Source organism: Triticum dicoccoides, chromosome 5A, assembly GCF_002162155.2.
Source record: "Triticum dicoccoides isolate Atlit2015 ecotype Zavitan chromosome 5A, WEW_v2.0, whole genome shotgun sequence".
NCBI lineage: Eukaryota > Viridiplantae > Streptophyta > Magnoliopsida > Poales > Poaceae > Triticum > Triticum dicoccoides.
This window is the reverse complement of record NC_041388.1, coordinates 422,579,018-422,586,822: the sequence shown is the minus strand read 5'-3', so window position 1 is coordinate 422,586,822 and position 7,805 is coordinate 422,579,018. Positions and strand designations below refer to the sequence as shown.

At 39.3% G+C, this 7,805-nt stretch overlaps 1 pseudogene; it reads left to right on the top strand.

Annotated features, from left to right (window-relative positions):
• Nucleotides 1-214: 214 nt before the first annotated feature.
• Nucleotides 215-2,469, top strand: LOC119299678 (annotated as a pseudogene).
• The last annotated feature ends 5,336 nt before the right edge of the window (nt 2,470-7,805 follow it).

Genomic DNA, 7,805 nt, shown 5'->3' with positions numbered 1-7,805 from the left:
TATGAATGCCTCCGGCGGTGTACCGGGATGTGCAATGATCAAGAGTGACATGTATAAAAGATATGAACGGTGGCCTTGCCACCAATACTATGCCAACTACATGATCATGCAAAGCAATATGACAATGATGATATGTGTCATAATAAAACAAAACGGTGGAAGTTGCATGACAATATATCTCATAATGGCTATGGAAATGCCATAATAGGTAGGTATGGTGACTATTTTGAGGAAAGGAAGGTATATGGTTGGTTTAATGCATCGGCGAAAGTTGCACGGTACTGGAGAGGCTAGCAATGGTGGAAGGGTGAGCATGCGTATAATCCATGGACTCAACATTAGTCATAAAGAACTCACATACTTATTGCAAAAATTTATTAGCTATCGAAACAAAGTACTACACGCATGCTCCTAGTGGGATAGATTAGTAGGAAAAGACCATCGCTCGTCCCTGACCGTCACTCATAAGGAAGACAATCAAAGAATAAATCATGCTCCGACTTCATCACATAACGGTTCACCATACATATGCGTGCTACAGGAATCATAAACTTTAACACAAGTATTTCTACCAATCTACAATTACTCACTAGCATGACTCTAATATCACCATCTTTATATCTCAAAACAATATGCAAGGAATCAAACTTCTCATAGTATTCAATGCTCTTTATATGAAAGTTTTTATTATATCCCTCTTGGATGCCCATCATATTAGGACATATTAGGACTAAATTCATAACCTAAACAAACTACCATGTTGTTTAAAGACTCTCAAAATAATATAAGTGAAGCATGAGAGTTCATCAATTTCTATAAAATAAAGCCACCACCGTGCTCTAAAAAGATATAAGTGAAGCACTAGGGCAAACTGCCTAGCTCAAAAGATATAAGTGAAGCACATAGAGTATTCTAATAAATTCATGATTCATGCGTGTCCCTCTCAAAAGGTGTGTACATCAAGGATGATGGTGTCAAACTAAAAAGCAAATACTCATATCATACAAGACGCTCCAAGCAAAACACATATGATGTGGTGAATAAGAATATAGCCTCAAGTAAATTTACCGACGGATAGAAGACGAAAGAGGGGATGCCATCCGGGGCATCCCCAAGCTTAGATGTTTGGTTGTCCTTAAATATTACCTTGGGGTGCCTTGGGCATCCCCAAGCTTAGGCTCTTGCCACTCCTTATTCCATAGCCCATCAAATCTTACCCAAAACTTGAAAACTTCACAACACAAAACTCAACGGAAAACTCGTGAGATCTGTTAGTATAATAAAATAAATCACCACTTTAGGTACTTTTGTGAACTCATTCTAAATTTATATTGGTGTTATATCTACTGTATTCCAACTTCTCTATGGTTCATACCCCCCGATACTACCCATAGGTTCATCAAAATAAGCAAACAACACATAGAAAATAAAATCTGTCAAAAACAGAACAGTCTGTGGTAATCTGTAGACTTCGTATACTTCTCTAACTCCAAAAATTCTGAAAATTAGGACAATAGAGGCAATTCATATATCAATCTTGTGTAAAAGGATCCACTTGCCTATACAATTCTAGTGTTAACTTTTCTCCCGCTCTTGTGTTCGCAGGATATATTGTCCCTGCTGCCACTGACTGATGCTGCTCGAACTGGCTGTGTATCTCAAACATTTTGGAGCTCCTGGAGATGCCATCCCCACCTCACCCTAAATAGGGAAACATTGGGCCTGATTGGAAATGCATGTGGAAGAGATGAACTGGGGCGGATTTTCACCAACAGAGTTGAGCACATTATGAAAAAACACTCGGGCGGTGTGAAGGCATTCAAGCTTCGTTACTGTGGTTCTTTTTTCAACAACAGTTATCTCAACAGGTGGCTTGAGATTTCTATTACTCCAGGGATTAAAGAAGTCATACTTTCAATGCCTGCATGATGCAACACAGTTAATTACAACTTCCCATGCTCAGTTTTACTCAATGGGAGTGGAAAATCGATTCGACATCTTTACCTCAACCGTTGTGCCTTCCATCCCACAGCGGGACTTGGTTGCTTGACGAGGCTGCAACTGTATCAGGTGCATATTACGGGAGACGAGTTAGGGCACCTTCTTTCCAACTCTCTTGCTATGGAGGACCTGAATCTGAATCGTTGTGACAATATCATCTGCCTCAAGATACCTTCCCTGCTACATCGGTTCAACTGCCTGACAGTGTTTCGTTGCACAGCTCTGGAAGTGATGGAGAATAAAGCTCCAAATGTTTGCATTGTTTACATTGATAGCACCCTAGAGAAACCTCCAGTTGGAGATTTATTGCAAGTGAAAGAACTACACATGCTGGATGTCGATGAATCTAACCTTGTTCATTATGCTTGTTCTAATCTTCCATTCATTATGCCAAATCTTGAATTCCTCAGCTATGTTCGGCTAAAGAGGTACATTCTCAAACTTCAGTTTTTTCCTTTGTTGTTTTGATGAAAGGATGGCTAACATTACATTTGATTGTTAGACGCACACACGGTTCAGGTAGTAGTAGTTGTGTTATATGCATGGAATATGTTCAACCTTTTTTAGTGAAGAAAGTATTTAACCTAGACCTATTCATCTATATGCAGATGTTCAGTACACCACTCTTAGCTGTCAAACTCCTCTATCTCAAGAACCTGCAGATTTTTCTTGATGATGGAGAGATGGGGGGCTTTTCCCCACCCTATAATTGTTTTTCTCTAGCTTATTTTCTGGATGCCTGCCCTGTCCTGGAGGACTTTGTCTTGGGTGTAAGTCACTTCTCCTCTAGCTTTCAACTATGATATCTAGTCTCTGCATGCCGTTGATCCATTTAACTCTAGCATGTTGATACGTCTCCGTCGTATCTACTTTTCCAAACAATTTTCCCCTTGTTTTGGACTCTAACTTGCATGATTTGAATTGAACTAACCCGGACTAACGCTGTTCAGCAGACTTTCCATGGTGTTATTTATGTGCAGAAACAAAAGTTCTCGGAATGACCTGAAACTCCACGGAACATCTTTTTGGAAAATATTAAAAATACTGGAAGAAAAATCCACGTCAGGGGGCCCACACCCTGTCCACGAGGGTGGGGGGCACGCCCCCTTCCTCGTGGGCCCCCTGATGCTCCACCGACCTGGACTCCAACTCCATATATTCACTTTCGGGGAGAAAAAAAATCAAAGAGAAGGATTCATTGCGTTTTACGATACAGAGCCGCCGCCAAGCCCTAAAACCTCTCGGGAGGGCTGATCTGGAGTCCATTCGGGGCTCCGGAGAGGGGAATTCGTCGCCGTCGTCATCATCAACAATCCTCCATCACCAACTTCATGATGCTCACAGCTGTGCTTGAGTAATTCCGTCGTAGGCTTGCTGGACGGTGATGGGTTGGATGAGATCTATCATGTAATCGAGTTAGTTTTGTTAGGGTTTGATCCCTAGTATCCACTATGTTCTGAGATTGATGTTGCTATGACTTTGCTATGCTTAATGCTTGTCACTAGGGCCCGAGTGCCATGATTTCAGATCTGAACCTATTATGTTTTCATGAATATATGTGAGTTCTTGATCCTATCTTGCAAGTCTATAGTCACCTACTATGTGTTATGATCCGGCAACCCCGAAGTGACAATAATCGGGACCACTCTCGGTGATGACCATAGTTTGAGGAGTTCATGTATTCACTATGTGCTAATGCTTTGTTCAGGTACTCTATTAAAAGGAGGCCTTAATATCCTTTAGTTTCCATTAGGACCCCGCTGCCACGGGAGGGTAGGACAAAAGATGTCATGCAAGTTCTTTTCCATAAGCATGTATGGCTATATTCGGAATACATGCCTACATTATATTGATGAATTGGAGCTAATTCTGTGTCACCCTATGTTATGACTGTTACATGATGAACCGCATCCGGCATAATTCTCCATCACCGATCCAATGCCTACAAGCTTTCCATATATTGTTCTTCGCTTATTTACTTTTCCGTTGCCATTGTTACAATCATTACAAAACCCAAAAAAATATTACTTTTGCTACCGTTACCGTTACTTCCATATTACTTCGCTACTAAATACTTTGCTACAGATACTAAGTTATCCAGGTGTGGTTGAATTGACAACTCAACTGCTAATACTTGAGAACATTCTTTGGCTCCCCTTGTGTCGAATCAATAAATTTGGGTTGAATACTCTACCCTCGAAAACTATTGCGATCCCCTATACTTGTGGGTTATCAAGACTATTTTCTGGCGCCGTTGCCGTGGAGCATAGCTCTATTCTTTGAGTCACTTGGGATTTATATCTGCTGGTCACTATGAAGAACTTGAAAGATGAGAAAACAAAAATCTATCCGTCAACTACGAGGGGAGGTAAGGAACTGCCATCTAGCTCTGCACTTGATTCACCTTCTGTTTTGAGTAAGCTTGCGACACTTAAACCTGCTTCTGCTATTCGTTCTGATATGTCGCATGTTATTGATGATGCCACTTCTGCTATGCATGATACTTATGATGAAACTACTTCTATGCTTGATACTACTGTGCCACTTGGTGAATTTCTTGATGAACAACTTGCTAGGGTTAGAGAGAATGAAATTATTGAAACTGATAACATTGATGAAAGTGATGACGAAGACTCTCCTGTTGTTCCTGAGGGTTATGTTTTTGAAAAAGAAGCTGCTCTAGCTATTTTAGCTTGCAAAGATAGATACAAGCTCAAGAGGTTATTAGCTAAATGGAAGCAACAATCTCTTAATGCTAGAATGAAACCTGGCCCTTCTTTTGCTACTTCACCTATCTGTGTTACTGATAAGGATTATGAATTCTCTGTTGATCTTGATATAATCACTTTGGTTGAATCTAATCCTTTTCATGGCTATGAATCTGAAACTATTGTGGCACATCTTACTAAATTAAATGATATAGCCACCCTGTTCACTAATGATGAGAAATCTCGCTATCTTTATATCCTTAAAATATTTCCGTTCTCATTAAAGGGTGATGCTAAGATATGGTTTAATTCTCTTGATCCTGGTTGTGTGCATAGTCCCAGGATATGATTTATTACTTCTCTGCTAAATATTTCCCTACTCATAAGAAACAAGCTGCTTTAAGGGAAATATACAACTTTGTGCAAATTGAAGAAGAGAGTCTCCCACAAGCTTGGGGGAGGCTTCTCCAATTACTTAATGCTTTGCCTGATCATCCTCTTAAGAAAACTGAAATACTTGATATCTTTTATAATGGACTAACCGATGCTTCGAGAGATTACCTGGATAGTTGTGCTGGTTCTGTTTTCAGGGAAAGAACATCGGATGAAGCTGAAATTCTATTGAATAATATGTTGACAAATGAAAATAATTGGACACTTACGGAGCCAGCTCCAGAGCCAATTCCTGAGCCTATTCCTAAACCAACTCCGAAGAAGAGAGGTGTTCTATTTCTCAGTCCTGAAGATATGCAAGAGGCAAAGAAATCTATGAAAGAAAAAGGTATAAAAGCTGAAGATGTTAAGAATTTACCTCCTATTGAAGAAATACATGGTCTTAATTTACCGCTTGTTGAAGAAACATATGATCTTAATCGATTACCTATTGAAGAAACTCATGGTCTTGATAACCTGACACAGGGCTATAGATTTGATGAAGGTGATATTCCTCACTATAAGTCTGCTAGACAATGCTTAGAAGAGTTTGATAATTTTATTGTCAAACAAGAAAACTTCAATGCTTATTTTGGTAGACAATTGAAATACAATTCTGATACGCTTGAACACTTGGGTGATTATATGTCTAGAGTTAAAGGTGAAATTAAACTCATTACTAAACATGCTTCTATGGTTACCACTCAAGTAGAACAAGTACTTAAAGCTCAAAATGGTTTGTTCAATGAATTAAATAGTAAGAATAATGATTATGCTGTTAGAGTGGCTACTAGAACTGGTAAAATGACTCAGGAACCTTTGTATCCTGAAGGCCACCCTAAGAGAATTGAGCAGGATTATCAGAGAAATAATATTGATGCACCTAGTCCTTCTAAAAAGAAGAAAAAGAAAAATGATAGGACTTTGCATGCTTCTAGTGAACCTATTGCTGAACCACCTGAGAATCTAACTGATATATCTATTTCTGATGCTGAAACACAATCTGGTAATGAACATGAACCTAGTGAAAATGTTAACGATAATGTTCATGATGATGCTCAACCTAGCAATGATAATGATGTAGAAATTGAACCTGCTGTTGATCTTGATAACCCACAATCAAAGAATCAATGTTATGATAAAAGAGACTTTGTTGCTAGGAAGCACGGTAAAGAAAGAGAACCATGGGTTCAGAAACCCATGCCTTTTCCTCCCAAACCATTCAAGAAAAAGGATGATGTGGATTTTGAGCACTTTGCTGAAATGATTAGACCTATCTTTCTGTGTATGCGACTAACTGATATGCTCAAAATGAAACCTTATGCTAAGTATATGAAAGAAATTGTTACTAATAAAAGAAAGATACCGGAAGCTGATATTTCCACCATGCTTGCTAATTATACTTTTAAGGGTGGAATACCAAAGAAACTTGGATATGCAGGAGTACCCACTATACCGTGCTCCATTAAAAGAAACTATGTTAAAACTGCTTTATGTGATCTTGGAGCCGGTGTTAGTGTTATGACTCTCTCTTTATATCATAGACTTGATTTGAATAAGTTGACATCCACTGAAATATCCTTGCAAATGGCTGATAAATCAACTGCTATACCTGTCGGTATTTGTGAGGATGTGCCTATTGTGGTTGCAAATGTTACTATTTTAACGGACTTTGTTATTCTTGATATTCCCGAGGACGATAGTATATCTATTATTCTTGGAAGACCTTTTTTGAATACTGCAGGGGCTGTTATTGATTGCAACAAAGGCAATGCCACTTTTCATGTTAATGGTAATGAGCATACGGTACACTTTCCGAGGAAACAACCTCAAGTCCACAGTATCAACTCTATTGGAGAAATTCCATCGATAATTTTTGGAGGTTTTGAATTTCCTCTTCCTAGTGTCAAGAAGAAATATGATATTCTTATTATTGGGGATGTGCATATCCCCGTTGAGGTAACATAGTGTTATTCGAAATTTCTCCGGTTCCATGTTATTCGGAATGAGTTTGTTAACAAGACTTGATCAACCTTGTTAGTGGATTCCTTTTGATGAGCATGAGATGGATGAATCTAGAAGGCACAACCTTCTGTACCCTCTTTCTACTTTCTGTTATTTAGTTGAAATAAAGTAAAAATAGTATTTTTCTGTCTGTTTTCTGAATTATCTGTGCAATATAAAAATACCCCGAAAATAAAAGTTCTCCAAATGCCCTGAAAATGGAATATGATTTTTTTGGAATATTTGAGAATATCTGGCACTGAGAACACGACAGGGGGAGCAAGCACCTGGCCACGAGGGTCCAGGGCGCGCCCCCTGCCTCGTGGGCCCATGGTGGCTCCCCTCCACTTATTCCTGCACCCACACACTTCTTCTTCCTCCCCAAAAAAATCACCATCCAGCTCAAGCACGAGTTCTAGCTCATTTTGCTGCGATTTTCGATCTCCTTGCTCAAAGCACCTCTCACAAAACTGCTTGGGGGGGGGGATTGTTCCTTGGTCTGTGACTCCTCCATTGGTCCAATTAATTTTTGTTCTAGTGCTTTATTCATTGCAAATTTGTGCTGCCTAGGTGACCATGTTCTTGAGCTTGCATGTCAAATTTATATGGTTCCAAGTAGTTCTAATGCATGATATAGTCTCTAGGCACTTGTAGGAGTAG